Source organism: Pinus tabuliformis, chromosome 2_1, assembly GCF_031772625.1.
Source record: "Pinus tabuliformis cultivar Carrire ecotype Pingquan chromosome 2_1, CPIR1, whole genome shotgun sequence".
Lineage (NCBI taxonomy): Eukaryota > Viridiplantae > Streptophyta > Pinopsida > Pinales > Pinaceae > Pinus > Pinus tabuliformis.
The window spans coordinates 76,560,249-76,575,833 of NC_142299.1; the positions used below are offsets into that span (position 1 = coordinate 76,560,249).

At 40.5% G+C, this 15,585-nt stretch overlaps 1 protein-coding gene and 1 pseudogene across 1 annotated transcript in view; both read right to left on the bottom strand.

The window, feature by feature from the left end:
• NAR1 (ferredoxin hydrogenase) overlaps positions 1 to 15,585 on the bottom strand; it is a 347,518-nt gene that overhangs the window by 34,980 nt on the left and 296,953 nt on the right. The gene's annotated exons all lie outside the window — the stretch shown is intronic.
• On the bottom strand, positions 13,088 to 14,236 carry LOC149198858 (RNA polymerase II C-terminal domain phosphatase-like 4 pseudogene; annotated as a pseudogene).

The following is a 15,585-nucleotide window of genomic DNA, read 5'->3' on the forward strand; positions in this document are numbered from 1 at the left end:
AAATCCCTAACCTGTAATTAATTTCCCATTCCCAATTCCCTTATCATTCCTACTCCCTGACACTTCCCTCAAATCATAAACCCCTTCCCTCATCTCTCTGAATTTCCTCATACCATTCCCTACTCCCTTTACCTACATTCCACTATCATCACATCTCCCTAGGGTTTTCATACTAAGACACCTATGGAAGAAGAACAGAACGGAAATTACAGTGAGCGAGAAGAAAGAAAGGAGAGGAGGCCAAACAAAGGAGGGAGAATCCTTAGAATTGACCCAAAACAACGAAGGAACTCATGCCATCTCCCATGACTGAGACATGTTTTAAGCATGTAGGATGTTTTGAATTCTGTGAGAAAATACAAAAGGTCCAACATCATCCTATGTTGAGCAGACTATTCATTTCCAATCTCCATGACAACCAGGTGTCACTTTCATTGTGTCCATTGCCATCATATCAGCTACTACTGGAATCCCAGATGTTGGGGAAAAATGGTTCAAGCAAAAAGACTTGGAGGAGCATTACTATGAGCCATACATCAAACCTAGATACAAGAATGAAAGAAAGAGGAATTTTCCTTTCTCTTAACTCCTGGAGAGATATGTTCCCATGATGAAAATCATCATCAAATACTTTTCTTGTGAAGGTAGGTTCTCTAGACTTTACAACTATCATATCTGACTACTCACGCACTTCACAAGGGTCAAGATGCTCAACATACCTTATTTTCTCTTCTAGTGTTGATCTGGAATTTATCTAGGACAAAAAATTTAAGGTATTACAGACTCATGTGCATGGATGTGCCTATGTTACTTAATGCAACGAATTAATAAGATTGCAAAATACATAGGCACTGAAGCAGTTAGAGAAAACATAATAGGCAAACATGTAAACATAACAAGTTTAATAAAGAGTTCACCCAACACTCCGGAGCTACGTCCCCTGGTCTAACCTTCAATGGTGGCCTCTCTATTATGTTTTCAAAGCAGAGTTTTTACAACAGTGAGCTCAATTTGAGTCTCACTCAACAGATATAAATCAGTAGGACTGTACTTGGATCCCCCAAGTCTCTGGAGTACACAGACTCTCCTTACTGAAACTCGACCTCTACTGGTCACAGTAGTATGAGCCCAATCTGAGACTCATACATGATAGGCATGTACAGAGGAGTTCGCTTGAACCTCTCAAGCCTTTTCTGGAGCACACAGACTCTCTGTCTCTCTTTGGCTTTGTCTGGCTCGATGTTGCCTTCAGCTCAGCTCGGCTTCTTCTCTCTGTTCTCTACTCTCGGCTTTCTTAGCTCGCTTTTCTCGCTGTTCTACTGCTTACTGCTCTCTCTGTCAGTTTGTGGCTTTAAAGCCAATCTGCTCTCTGACTATTTGTTTTTGCTTCCCGGCTTTCTGGTTCTCCTGCCTCTGTCAATTTGAATTCTCCTGTTCTGCGTCATCATCACTATGTAAGACTTTGAAACTTTGGCATGAATTTTACAAAGTTATAAGAACTTAGAGAGTGTTTTAGGATCCAATTCGGATCATGGCCTTCCCACTAAAAAATCTTTTGGACCACCAAAAGTTGGTTTTTAAGCATCAATCAAGTGAGGGTATAGATTCCTTGCTTGCCCAATTTCTATCCATTTTGTGATGCTTGGTTTTGAACCCTTCAGCCCAATTCTAAGGTACTCAACATCCCCTCTGCGCGTAGTTCTCACCTTCCTATCCAGAATTGTATCTTCCTGCAACTCATTGAGATATTCAGGCAACAGATCATCAATAAAAGGCAATTGACTCTACTCTTCGGGATCTTCAATCAATGAAGGTTCAAATAATCTCAAGCTGTCTGCATTAACAACTGAGTAGATGTGCATGTAAGCTAGTAAATGAAGGCGAAAAGCATTCTCACCAATCTTCTCAAGTATCTTGAAAGGTCCATACCTTATTGGTTTCAACTTCTTACCTTCACCCTGCATTTTGCCTTCGTTCATATACAGCGAGACTTGATCACCAACTTGAAAACTATGCTCAATCTAATGCTTATCATGCCTTGCCTTGTACTTGGCTTGGCTCTTTTCCAGCTGTTCCTGTACTGCCTAGTGAATCTCTTGGATTTGTTCAACGAACTTGAATGCCTTGTCCACATCACTGTATCCATCAACTGCTATGTCTTTACCAAAGACAAAATCCAAGGGAGACCTTGGTGTGAAACCAAAATAGGTCTCAAAAGGAGATCTCTGTGTAGAAGAATGTTTAGCTCGGTTGTAAACATGTTGCACATAACATAAATGTTCATCCCAAAGCTTGGGATGCTCGCTGCAATAGCCTCTAAGCAACTGGATCACTGTCTTGTTGACCACTTCTGTTTGGCCATCTATTTGCAAATGAAGAGTTGTGGTCTTCTTCAATCTGGTGTCCATCAATTCCCACAAACTCGACCAAAATTTCCCAACAAATCGGGTATCTCGATCAGATACAATGGAAGTGGGTAATACAAAATGAACCCATACATGTTGAAAGAACAACTTTGCAGCTTGTTCAACTGTAATCTGTTTGTTACAAGGTATTAAAATACACATTTTGTTGAACCTATCTACAACAACATATAAATAGTCATGACCTTTTCTAGATTTCTTCTACTTGTTTGTCATGACTTAAAGTTGCATATACATCTTTAAAATCTATATCTTGAGCATACTATTCAATGTAGCTTTCATGCAATACTAAACTATGCTTAAGTATAGTAGATGCATTTATGATTGGTCTGGACAACATATCTGCAACTTTATTGTGTATACCCTTTTTATATCTGATGACTAGATGAAATTGTTATAGAAAACCCATCCACCTATATTGTCTTGATTGTTGCAACTTAGTTTGTGAGTGTAAATATTGAATTGGTTGATGATCAGTATGTATAACTGTCTCTTTGCCCATTAGATAATGTTTCCACTTTTTCACACTCTGTACTAATGTATACAATTCTTTATCATATGTGGGATAATTTACTACTGCATAAGTAAATGTCTAAGAATGATAACATATGGGTTTACTGTGCTGCATCAACACTGCTCCCATGGCATAGTCACTGGCATCCGTTTCAATCTCAAATGGCCTTTGAAGATCAGGCAATGCAAGTACTGGTGTTGTACTAATCTTTTCTTTCAAGGTGTCGAAGGCTTTCCGCTGTTTGCCTCCCCACTGAAACACCTTGTTCAATCCTTTTAAAGCATGTAAGGGAGCTGCAATCAAGGAAAAGTTAGAAATAAACTTTCTCCAATATTGTGCTGCTCCTAGGAAGCTTCTAACTTCTGTAGCAGTTTTGCATTTAGGCTAGTTCACAATGACTACCACCTTAGAGGGATCTATCTTCAATTCACCACCCACTACAATATGACCCAAATAATTCAAATATGTTTTGCCAAATTCACATTTTGAGAGCTTAACATAAAGATTTTCTCTTTTCAAAACATCTAGAGTCTGTTTTGCATGCTTCAAATGTTCTTCCCATGCCTTACTGAATATAAGAATCTCATCTAAATATACAATGACAAAATCATCAATAAAAGGTCTGAGTACATCATTCATTACTCTCATGAAAGTAGCAGGAGCATTAGTTAAGCCAAAAGGCATAACCAACCACTCGTACAATCCCTGCTTTGTTTTGAAAGCAGTGTTCCATGCATCTTGCTCTGCAACTCTGACCTGATGATACCCACTATGCAAGTCCAACTTGGAAAAATAAACAGCTTCTTTTCAATTGATCTAATAGATCATCTATGTGAGGAAGGGGATAACGATTTTTTATCGTTATCTTATTCAGTGCTCGGTTATCAATGCAAATTCTCCATGAGCCATCTTTCTTTCTCACCAAGACAATTGGAGACCCACATGGCGATGTGCTAGGTCTCATGAACCCTTTCTCGAGTAGCTCCTGTACCTGCTCCTTGATTTCTGCATTCTCTAAAGCAGACAACCTGTACATTCCGATGTTAGGCAATGGAGCATCTCGCTGCAAATTAATATCATGTACTATTTCCTTTTTGGGTGGCAGACCTTTAGGTTCTTGAAATAATATATCATATTCTGAAACAACTTTTTCTAAATCATCTTGCTGTTTAGCATTACAGCCCTCAAATACATTGGTTTTATCAGGTTTCTTTTCCTTTACAACCATCAGTAAAAATTGTTTGCATGAATTTACAATTCTTTTCATTTGCCCTGAATTTATGAGAGTATAATTATTCTTGAGTTTATGAGCTCTCACAATATATTCGATTCCATCTTTAACGAGTTGATACTTGTTCTCAGCTCTATAGAAAATGGCTTTCCTATCATACAAGTAAGGACTTCCTAAAACAATTCCACGTATATCCAAAGGAACTATATCTAACTCAACCTAATGGATATGGTTTCTTGTGAGGTGTGGTTAGTAATCCCAACTTCTTTACAATTGCTTCAGAAATTAAATTTACTTGTGAGCCACTATCAAACAAAGTATCAATCTTTTGAGACTTGGAAATAACTCGAATATGAAAAAACTCATGTTTTTTTCTCTCATTTTCTTCATTATCAGTAGATTGTGCAGAATTACTAGTAGGTGCTTCAGAATTTTTACCTTTTATACCTGTGGCTGCGATCGTTGTTTCATCCCCCGAGTCTGACCCCAAATATTTTTGAATAGTTGTAGCAGTCTTCTTATTTTTGCCATCGTACTTCTTAGGTTTCAAATCCGGATGCAGAATCCAGCAGTGTTCATCATCATGCCCATCCTTCTTATAGTAAGTGCATGAAGACTTGGTCTTTTGTACAGTGTTTGTCTTCCTCTCTTTCCATTTTTGTTTTCTGTTTTCATTATTCTTGCTTGCAGTGGGTTTTGATGATCCCCCAACTTCTGGGTTCACATTCTTACCTCTAGCCCCTAGATGTGTAGCCTGAACAGATACCTCATCTATGCTAGTGGGATTAAACATGAGAATGGTGTGCTTTAAGTAACTGTGTAGACCACCTATATACTTCAACAAAGTTTCAGGTAAGTCTAAAAAAATTCCTAGAATCAAAGCTCTTTTCCTAAATTCTTGGGTGTAGCCTTGTACACTTTGCTCTTTTAATTGGCGACGAGTTTGCCAGCTCATCATGGCTTGCTGCATATAGGCTAGTGGATGGAATTGCTTTTTAATTGCATAAACAAATTCACTCCAGACAGAAAGAATTTTACCATGCTCTTTCATGTCAACTTGTGTCCTGTCTTCCCACCATACCAAGGCAGTGCCTCCAAGGCGTAAGCTGGCCAGCTGAATCTTACTTTTGTCTGAATCATTGCTCTACACTCTGCAATATACATCAATCTGTCTAATCCAATCATCCAGCTTCTCTGCATTCAACTCTCCATCATATATCGACAAATCAAATTTAACATCTAATTTAATCAAAGATGTCTTCTTTTTATTTTCAGGGCTATTAGGAGGTGTGGGAAGTTCTTCTTCTTTCCCTTTGCCTTTAGAGTGGTCATGGAGGAGAGATTCTTCTACTCCTTTATCTTGTTTGGAGTTTGATGAATCTTCATCTCTACCCTTCTTAAATTCTTTATACATTTCCTCTACCATAGCTTTCATGGTCATAAAACTATCCATGAACTGGGAGTCGGATTCCAAGAGACTTTCTTCTGACATTTTCCTCTTAGGATAGATTCTTCCAATTTTTGGGTTAGCTTCAACCAACTCTCCTTCTCCTAATTTAAGCTTTGATCTAGTTAACATTCAACAATAAAATCCAGCACAAGCTTGTCTAACCTTAGTAACCTAGAGCTCTGATACCACTTGGTCTGGAATTTATCTAAGACAAACAATTTACGGTATTACGGACTCATGTTCATGGATGTGCCTATGTTACTCTATGCAACGGATCGATAAGATTGTGAAATACACAGGCACTGAAGCAGTTAGAGAAAACATAACAGACAAGCTTGTAAACATAACAAGTTTAATAAGGAGTTCACCCAACACTCCGGGGCTACGTCTCCTGGTCCAACCTTCAGCAGTGGCGGTGGCCTCTCTATTATGTTTTCAAAGCAGATTTTTTACAGCAGTGAGCTCAATTTGAGTCTCACTCAACAGATATAAATCAGTAAGACTGTACTTGGATCCCCCAAGTCTCTGGAGTACACAGACTCTCCTTACTGAAACTCGACCTCTACTGGTCATAGTAGTATGAGCCCAATCTGAGACTCATACATGACAGGCATGTACAGAGGAGTTCGCTTGAACCTCTCAAGCCTTTTCTGGAGTACACAGACTCTGACTCTCTCTAGCTCTGTCTGGCTCGATGCTGCCTTCAGGTCAGCTCGGCTTCTTCTCTTTGTTCTCTGCTCTTAGCTTTCTTAACTCACTTTTCTCGCTGTTCTACTGCTCACTGCTCTCTCTGTGAGTTCATGGCTTTAAAGCCCATCTGCTTTTTGATTGTTCATTTCCGCTTCCCGACTTTCTGGTTCTCCTGCCTTTGTCTGTTTGAATGTAGGAATTTACAGGGTAAGTTCCACAGAAAGAATACCAAAAGGACACCGCTCACAACCAGATCTCAAATCAACACACCAGTATTTTTGACGTGGTTAAAACCCTCAGAGTGCAAGGAGGGAAACAGTCCACGGCCTGTCCCAACGTGGGTACTACAGGCAATTTATTAATCAAAGAATGAAAATTTACATAAGCTTCTCTCATGCACGGATTACCCGAACAATGACCCTCCATGCGCTTTAAATAGAACTCATGGACCAATCGGGTGTCAAGCCACGGATCAAGTGTCGGTAATACCGAGGTGAGAGTGAACCGTCGGATCACTACATATCGTGACCGTCGGATTGTAAGTTACAAAATGTACAACGGTAAAGAAACACACTTTACCTAACTCTATACTAGACCAAGTTGAACTTAACTATATCCTATGTGTCGGAATATCCTAACATCCCCCCTTAAGAACAACTTGGGATAGGATTGAAGGATTTACAAATATGACACAATAGGAGAAGGAAGGAGGCACTAGAGCCTATCCCCCCTTAGTGACAACTTCCTGAACTCCAAGCATATATCGAAGTTTAGTGAACTTCGCCTCTGTGAGAGCCTTTGTGAAGATGTCTGCAACCTGATCATCTGTTGGACAATATTGCACTTCAAGAACATGGTCATGAATGAGCTTTCTGATGAAGTGCATGTGTAGTTCAATGTGTTTGTTGCGCTGATGCTGGACTGGATCTTTGCATAGCTGAATGGCACTTTGATTATCACACCAAAGTGTGGTTGGATGCTGCTGCTCAAAGCCAAACTCTGATAGGATCTGACGAAGCCACAAGGCTTCCTTACTAGCTTCCACGGCACCACGATACTCTACTTCTGCTGACGAAAGAGAAATGGCAGCCTGTTTCTTACAAGCCCATGTAATAGGTCCTGAACCAAGAGTGAAGACATAACCGGCAGTAGACTTCCGATCATCAGGGTCACCAGCCCAATCAGAATCAGTGAAACCAACTAACAGAGGAGCTGCTTTGGCACTGTAATGAATCCCAAACTGTACTGTACCTCGAACATAACGAAGTATTCTTTTAGCTGCTTTCCAATGACTTTCACGGGGGTTTTGCATAAAACGAACAACAAGGCCAACAGCAAAGGAAAGATCAGGACGAGTATGGGTTAAATACAAGAGTTTTCCGACAAGTTGACGGTATAAGGTAGCATCAACTTCAGGAGAAGTACAAGAGACTGAAAGTTTGACTCCAGACTGAAAGGGAGAAGGGGCTGGCTTACAGTCTTCCATGTGAAAATGACGAAGAATATCACAAGCATACTTGGACTGGGAAAGGAAAATACCCTCTTGGGATTGCAAGACTTGACGACCGAGAAAATAGTGTAAATGTCCTAAGTCTGTCATTTCAAATTTCTTTTTAAGGCTGGACTTCACATGGTTTATAAGGTTGGGATCACTACCAGTAAGAATAAGATCATCAACATAAAGAACAAGGATGATAAGAGAGTTGCCCACTTTCTTGGTGTAGACAGTATTGTCAGAATGACACCTAGAAAAGCCAGATTCTAAAAGAAAGTTATCCATTTTGGCATACCAAGCCCGAGGAGCTTGCTTGAGGCCATAAAGGGATTTCTTAAGTCGACAAACAAGGCTGGAGTCTGTTTGTATGAAGCCAATGGGTTGTTCCATATAGATTTCTTCCTGCAAGTCCCCATGCAAGAAGGCAGATTTAACATCCATCTGATGGACTTCCCATTTTAAAGAGGCAGCAAGGGAAAGAACAAGGCGGATAGAGTTCATTTTGGCAACAGGGGAGAAGGTTTCAGTGTAGTCAATGCCTTCAACCTGTGAAAAGCCCTTAGCAACGAGACGAGCTTTATGTTTATCAACTTTCCCATCTGGTCCATACTTGGTTCTGTAAACCCATTTACATCTAACAAGTTTGCGTCCCTTTGGTAGAGGAACAAGATCCCATGTATCATTTGTCATTAATGAATGATATTCTTCATTCATAGTTGCTTCCCAATGTGGATGGCCTGAAGCTTCTGCAAAAGTGTCAGGATCATGATTTACTGGAGCTTGAGCCAGTAAAGAAGAGGCTCTTTCAAACTGAGAACGAAATAAGCAGAGAGAAAATAACAGTAAACTGCAAAAGAAACACTGTATACCTCCCGATCTGAAAAATGACGCAGCTAGGGCTACCGGAAACCTTTTCGCGTGAAACGAAAGGGGTTCCTCACTGGAACAGATGCTCCGAACGCAACAGAGCAGTCCTCTCGGCCCGAAAGCAGTCAGAAACAGCAGATCTAGGAAACGACAGCCGCATGCAGTTCTACCGGCTTCAGATTTGGATCACCAACGGACGCGGCCCTCAAATAGCTCTGATACCATGGAGGAATTTACAGGGTAAGTTCCACAGAAAGAATACCAAAAGGACACCGCTCACAACCAGATCTCAAATCAATACACCAGTATTTTTGACGTGGTTAAAACCCTCAGAGTGCAAGGAGGGAAACAGTCCACGGCCTGTCCCAACGTGGGTACTACAGGCAATTTATTAATCAAAGAATGAAAATTTACATAAGCTTCTCTCATTCACGGATTACCCGAACAATGACCCTCCATGCGCTTTAAATAGAACTCATGGACCAATCGGGTGTCAAGCCACGGATCAAGTGTCGGTAATACCGAGGTGAGAGTGAACCGTCAGATCACTACATATCGTGACCGTCGGATTGTAAGTTACAAAATGTACAACGGTAAAGAAACACACTTTACCTAACTCTAACCTAACTCTATACTAGACCAAGTTGAACTTAACTATATCCTATGTGTCGGAATATCCTAACATTGAATTCCCCTGTTTTGCGTCATCATCACTGTGTAACGCTTCACAGGGAGGTGGCCACCTATTTCATAATGAACTGAGCGTCAGTTCTCTTGGAAATGTTTGAATCAGCCGGTATTTTCGTTTGCTCCAAGATTGCCCGTGAAACACGAATCTTCTCCAACTCATCGTCCATGCTGGACTTCAAACCTTATATAACTCGGCTTGTTTACCCCATTGAATCCGGTCATCCATCAGATCGCATTTCCGCCATCGATCTGGGGCCTCCAAATCCTATGGTCTTCGTCCATATTGGGCGAGTAAGTAGCATGACATTTACCTGTCCGATGTGAGTGGTTTTCTCTCTCTTCCATCGGACGCATGGCACCCAGTGTGTGGCATCGGGCGGGACTCGATTGAAACTGCTTACCGCTCGAAGCCCTTCCGATATCCTACCAGTTTTTTGTGTGGGACCCGCCTCTGATGGGATCGGTGCGATATCCGTATGGTTTTTGACTTTTCGGGTCCGGGTCGCTCGGGGCTTTTCCATCTTTGAGGGGTTTGCCCAGCGATATGCAATTAGCGACTAATCACATATCAGAAACCTCCTCCATTTCCCACAAAGACCTCCCGTTTTGCCAATTCATGACAGCACGCGTTACCATGGGCCAACAGTCTGCGCGCTTGACCGAGGGTCCTCGTTGCTCCGAGATGCTCACAAATTGCAACTGTTTAAACTTTAGAGGATATTTTTGATAAGCTCGACCTTTGTAAGTCTTTGAAACTTTGGCATGAATTTTATAGAGTTATGAAAACTTAGAGAGTGTTTTAGGATCCAATTCGGATCAGGAGCATTGACAAGATGGCATATATTGTCCAAGAGAGAGAATATGAGCATCAAATGAAAAGTATTTTTCACCACTCCCTCATCAAAATCATTGTCCTCCATCACCTCAAACAATTGAACATTTCATGCAGTACTTTCACAGCTGATGACATATTCATTAATCCATCTATTCAGCATGCACAAGATGTGCCTTCACCATCTCATCCTTCCACATCCATTCCTCCATCTCAACCCACAGTTCATGCATCATCATCAGATCAATCTCCTTCACCCATTTCACCACCATCATCTCCATTTCACATTGAGACTAGGTCACCTAGTAGAGCTGAGACCAGTGAGCCTCAACAGACTAAGCAGGCTGAGATAGAGCTATTGGAAAAAACATACCAGAGAGGTCACAGGCATGTGTTTGCCCCACACATTGTGGGAGGGGCCTTACCTTCTACATCGACAAAGCAGGTAGACAAAGGAAAACAAAAGATGACAGAGGCAAAGATTCAGGTAGAGATCAAGCATGAGGAGGAGGACCTCCATGAGACAGAACAGGATTTTGACCTTGTTGACCTAGATGAGCATGATGATAATGAGGAAATTAGCATAGTCATCAAGGAGAAAGAAGCCAAGATTAAGGAGCTACAAACTAATCTTGATAGGTCTAAATTTTTCATTAACATTCTTGAGCAGGAGAACCCGTAGCTGAAGACAAAGCACTTCATTAATGAAGTGAAATTCATCAAAGCTAAAAGAGAGGCAGAAAAAGCTAAAGTCTTACTTCAAGAGACACTAGAAACATATGGTGTGACAGATGAAACATAAGAACAGGCACCAAGACAAAGGCCTAGGAGTACAGGGTTGAAAAGAGCTCTAGAACTAGAGAAGAAAAGAGAAGTTGAACTTGCTAATCAGCTCACATTGAATGAAAAGCTTGCCACCGTGATCAATGAAGACTGGTAGCCTTGGCTTGACAAGGCCAATCAGCATCTTGAGAAGCTCTTAGACAAGGCAAAGAAAGACAATGAAATTCAGAGAAGGATGGCAAAGCATTATGCCAAAAGAGACAAAATTGCAAGGGCAAAGCTTACAAGAGCTAATGTAGAGATTGAAGCCCTAAACAAGCAAGAAGAGGAAGGAAGGCTTGATATCCTTGCTGAAGCCCCAGTCCATGCATAAACCCCATGATCAACAGTAATTTCACCAATTTCGAAAAGTTTTGGGGTAATTTTTGAAGTTTTTGTTTTTCAGCAATCCTAGACAGTGTGTAACAGCCAGAATGCCAAGCGCGCTGCGCTTTTGTTTCAGGCACTTTTTGGCCAAATGAAGCACACCAGTAGATGCAAAATGATGAATACATTCCAGAAAACAACTTTGCTAGGCTTGGTTTGCACAACTAGCAGGTTAAAAGGTGAAAAAAACACAAAAAATCAATGTTTTGCCTCCTTTTCCATCTTGGAGCTGCGCGGTGAGCAGTCTTGGGAGAAACACTTTTTGAGGGGTCAAATCAACTCCATTCTACAAACTAAAGACATATCTGGAAAGTAGACTGGATAGGCTTTCCAACAAGCCATCTTGAGCCTAGTTTGGACACCGAGAAGGCACTCAAAACTTGGTTGCAACATGTAGGGCACGACTAGCAAAGAGATGGCATGCTTGGCACAAAAATGGCGCGTTTGACAAATGTCTGATATTTTTCAATTTTCACTGCATTTTTTACTTTTATCTTGGGAAATGATGATTTCAATTATGTAATTGATGAAGTAAATGTAATTATCATGTTTTTATTGTTACCTAGGGTAAATACATTAGGTAAATGGACTCAATGAGGTGTAATGAATCAGTTCACTTAAGTTAGGGATGAGTCACTTGGACCTCCCTACACTTCAGCTTTCAGCTCAGTTTTTGGTGGAACTGCTCCTCTCATGGATTCGACCCCTGAGGCTGGGAGGAGTTTGTTTGAGGCCTATATCATGTAATTTTTCAGTCATTCCACAAGTTGGACTCAGTTGGATGTTGTTGTATTGATTAGAGACACTAGTGTAATCAGTATTTGGCAGAAATTTAATGAATGAGTTGCAACTATTTTGATGGAATACTTGACATAGTTTCTTCTTATGTTGCATATGCTTGAATGTTTTGTACATTGCCATGCGATACGGCCGACCCGCCTGTTAGCGCTTGAAATTTCACCTCAGGCTGAGAAAGGTAAACCTCAAGGCAACATCAAACCATTTAGCCTCGTAGCTAGCCCTACGGGGCAGGGGAAGGCTCTCTCCGGTCTGTCTCGTAAAATTTTCAATAGATGAGATGACCAATAGGGTAACACTGATATTAGGCTAGTAAACTGATCAAAGAGTTTGATTTGGGGTTTTTAATAAAATGACGGGATTTTTCCGGGCTGCATGGGCAAAATCACAGCTTGAACAGAGAAATATAATGAACAACACAGATTATCGACTGAGGCAAGGTAGGCAAGAAATTTAACACCAAATTTAGATTTAAATGGGATGGCAAGACTGGTGAGGAGCTGACAAGGGCATAGAACTGAATCCTTGTCAAACAGAGGAAAACATTAAATATGAACAAACTTATAGGCAGAGCATATAATACTATGAATTCTACCTAAACACTTCATTTGTTCAATTAGAAATGATCATGTAGTGAAATGAAACATAACAGATCACATATGAAACACAAGAAAAACATATGCTAAATTATCATACCACAGGAATCTCAGAAGTCAGAGCTGTGTAATTTCATTAAACTCTCTGCCAAAAACTGTACATGGTAAGCTCTCTATTCTCCAGCACTCAGAACTCTCTCTTCTCTCTTTTACAAAAAATTATTTTTTATACATTAAATCAACTAAAAACAAAAAAAAACAACAGATCGACCCCCAAAACAGGGGCGTTGTTTCAACTAAAGCCATGAAAATAGAATAGAATCCTCCATCTGCTCTTAAAGATAGATGAGCCTTCCATTATTCCAGCGTGAAGACAAAAATAGGCAAACGAACCTATGAATTCCACTTTGCAACTGCAGTCAAAGAATAGATCATCGGTTCCTGTTTCTCTGCTATGACAGGTGTCTTTGTTTATTTTTGGCTGAAGTGAAGGGCCAGGTGTCAAGGACGTGCGCCAAAGATGATGTTTCTCAGCAGGATAATCTATTGGGAAGATCCGACTGAAGACAATTTTGCAACCTTCAAGAACTTTCAAACGCACAGCTTTTATAACCTGTCTTACATCTCTGCTATTGAAACCCGATCGAGCAATATCTTTATCATTATTCTCATCAAAAAATATCTGATGCACAGAACGCAGTGCACGTAGCATGCTGGCAAGAGCGCCCTCCATCTCTGCTTCATCCCTCATTGCCTGTGTAAATGATTGACCTTGGATATTATATTATCGACAACTTGAGCTAAAGAAATGGTATCTTTCCATCACCATCAGATTTGATCTGTGCCTTGGCCATACATTCTCTGTATCATCAAGAATCACAACTGCTGACTCTGCTCCCAGTACCACATCCAGGTTTTTTTTTATGTCTGTGGGTACTGTTCCCTTGTGAAATGACTCTAGTGCCAAAATATTTTCCTGTGGGATCAAGAAGTTTTGCCATTTTCAAAGCATAAGCACGCTCCCCCATTGTATAGACATACATCTCATACATCTCATTTGCCTCCTCAAAAACTTGTGCGTGAAAGGTCTAAGTTTCGTCCATATTTGCAAGGACATTAATCTGTACAAGCTACTGCTGGTGTCCCCAACTTCTGAACCAGGATTCAATACTCTTGTTAGGTATGTTGACGTGATGTACGCCTCCTCTTCAGGAAGAATATCAACAAATCGAGCAGAATTCAGCAACGTGTGATCCAAATCCAGTACTAAATATAATTTCTGCCTTGGTAACAATTTCTTCAGATCACTTTCACGTAACCGTTCGATTTCTGTATCTGCAAGTTCGAAATCCTTGTGAATATATTTGAGGGCAACACCAGTTTGATCATTAGACTCAGAATTTTACTCCACCATGCCGCAGCGAATGCAAACTTCCCACATAAATCTAAAAGAAAAAACTAAGCCACAAGCGGAATCCCTGGTTTCGGTACAGTGTTTGGTGTATCAACTCAAGTATATCTCCTGCTGCCTTGAGAAGCAAAGGCTGCATTGTATATGTTTTACCACTGCCCGTTTGACCATATGCAAATCATGTTCCTTTTGTGCGGCGAAAGATAGCTGGAACGATGGGTTTCACAGTACTACGATAAACTTCCTCATTTGTAACATGTTCATCTAAAATAGCATCAAATGCCAGTTCACTTTTTCCGACATATGCAGTCAAATCCACCTTTAGCTTTTTCTTTGAAATCATGAATTTTTCATTTGTAGATCTGGGCACAAATGACAATGCCCACGCAGGTGCATGTCTATTTTTCAATCCTTCTTGCTCTCTCTGAACACATGACTCTAGCCGCTGGTATCTTTCCAGCAAAAAGCTTGTCTCCTCCCACAAATCCCTAAGATATGATGTTTTTTTTTTCATTAAGATATAGTGTGCCATTAACAGACACCTCTATAGAAGGAGATGAAGTGACCTTTCCAATAACCTCAAACAGAACACCGGAATCATTGAGTTTCTTGGTAAACCAAACTGACCTTGTTCAATACGATGAAGAAGGTCTCGCAAGATAGCCACAAATGGTGAAATTCCAATGCCACCAGCAACCAGAATCAGATTACCATAACTTAAGTGATAATCTACCTCATGCCCATAAGGACCTTCAACTGAAACATTCAATTTAAAAGGACATCGAACTGCTAACTGTTGTTGTGTTTGTTCCCCGATCATTGAAACAATATTTTTCAGTTCGTGTGTCCATTTTCCAAGAGGGTTGATAAGAATTGATAAATGATGTCTGCCATCATATGGGCTGGATGACACACTAAATTGATGCCATTGTAGCCAAGATAAATTTCTTATTTGGATAAAGACAAAACTCAGCGCATGGTAGCACAAACCTGGTGGCTTTTATATAACCAATTCGATTTTTCCACAATGGAAGGCACTTTGCCAACAGCAAATCAACATCTCTTCGAGATTGACAGAATCTAAGAAACCGGTCAACTATGAAGAAAAAGATCCCTCCTGCTGCTATGCTCCTCCATTCGAATATTGGTAGATCCACCTTGGTCCTATCTGAGTTGCAACACATTCCATTGTCGCAGGAGAATAAGAACAGGCATAATTGCAGTGAGGGCAGCAATTTCAAGAATTGATGTACCATTCAAGTTGCTGACAAAATCTTTCTTAATCTGCTTGTGAGGATTGAGGTAGGTACTGTAGGATTCCATTGATATATTATGAAAAGTGAATATTCTGAATTGTGCTTGTGCAGGGATAGGAGCTT